We start from the raw sequence: 1,798 nt of genomic DNA, 5'->3' as shown, positions 1-1,798 counted from the left end.
TATATATATATATATATATATATATATATATATATATATATAAATAGAATTTCTAGTAGAACCAATCATCGAGTTCAACATGATTGTCATGATATAAGCGTTCATATATAACACCACAAAAGCAAATCACTTAAGTTCAGAACGAAGAACACGGACATGAAAGGACAAGTACTAATTAAGAGCAGCATGAAGAACTAGCTAAATCACTCCTGCTAGCTACTCTCTCTCTGGTAAAATAGGATAGAACATGTATAGCTCTCCTGATTGATCATACTGTAGCATGCCGATGAACCTGTCTCCTAATCGTGGGCTGCGCTTCTCATTGCTACCCCTTAGTACTTCTCTGTGATCATTAACAATTTTCCTCCAATCTTTCACTATTAAGCATTCATCGCTTCTAGAAATCTTGAATGCATTCATGTGCAATGCAGGATATCTTGGCCGTAAGCTAACAATTGACATCTGACCTTTAGTCTCGATCCCCTGAGGCACAACTGTCATCGGGAGTCCCTGTTGAAGAACATCGTATAGTACTTAATTAATATACTTAGCAATGAAAGTTTAGCAAAAAAAATATGTATGCAAAATATGCACTGATGACAAATAGTAAATATCTTACCATCATTCCTAAATAGATGTGACCGTAGTTCAATACCATCACTATTGGTCGCACGTTTTGAGTACTAACATTTCTAAGTGTAGGAAGAAAATTTGTCTTGACAGTATGAAAATTCTCAAGCCATGAAACATAATAACTTATCTCCTCGCAGTTTAGTTCAGCGCCAGGACAGTAGTAGGTCCTGTCTACCAAGCGCCGGACATGTTTGGTTGAATGGAGATAAGCTGTCAATAGAAATTAGTTGTCAGTTATTTTTGAATAAGCAATATCAAAGACAAAAATATAGTTGAGAAGAACTCACATAATGGTAGAACTGGAGGCGTCTGCACATCGACCCATATGTCTCTATTACCTTCAATATCATCTTCCGGACGAATATCAAAGGTGATAACCATACCAGGCTCAAATGCATAAGCCTTGCATAGTGCTTGCCAAGTTTTGCATTCAAAATAGGTGTACGTGTGTGCATTGTATACTTTGACGTTGAAAGTATAACCATCATGCTCAGTTTTCAGGTAAGCTCTCTTTACCTCCATAGTTTCCATATCTTTGAAACCTATCTTATCCAAGACAAAAATTCTTGCATGGCAGGGGATGCACTAGTAGAATAGTGAAAATTAAAAATTATAAGTCAGGCAAATGAAGCATATATAAGTCATGCTTAATTACGAAAACAGACTTGTCGTTGTGACTTACTGTATCGAATTCGAAAGTCTCATCCAGCTTACCATCAACAAGGAAATTTTTGTCGCATTGGCCGCGCTGGTCTTCACAGTATTCGCACATAATAAAAAAATTCCGTCGTCAGACGACATTTCCTATGTTCATATTAGGCGAAACATTAAACACTTACTAATTCAATTAATTCAACTACTTCTATTAATTCAACTAAGCATTTATTAAAAATAAACTAGTTATATTAATTCAATTAGTTCAACTAAGCATTTACTAAAAATAAACTAGTTTTATATATTAATTCAACTAGTTTAACTAAACATTTACTAAAAATAAACTAGTTATATTAATTCAACTAGTTCAAAGTAAGCATTTACTAAAAATAAACTAGTTCTATATATTAATTCAACTAGTTCAACTAAATATTTACTAAAAATAAACTAGTTATATTAATTCAACTAGTTCAAAGTAAGCATTTACTAAAAATAAACTAGTTCTATATAT

This window comes from Triticum dicoccoides, chromosome 5B (genome assembly GCF_002162155.2).
Source record: "Triticum dicoccoides isolate Atlit2015 ecotype Zavitan chromosome 5B, WEW_v2.0, whole genome shotgun sequence".
NCBI lineage: Eukaryota > Viridiplantae > Streptophyta > Magnoliopsida > Poales > Poaceae > Triticum > Triticum dicoccoides.
Note: the sequence above shows the minus strand (reverse complement) of the source record.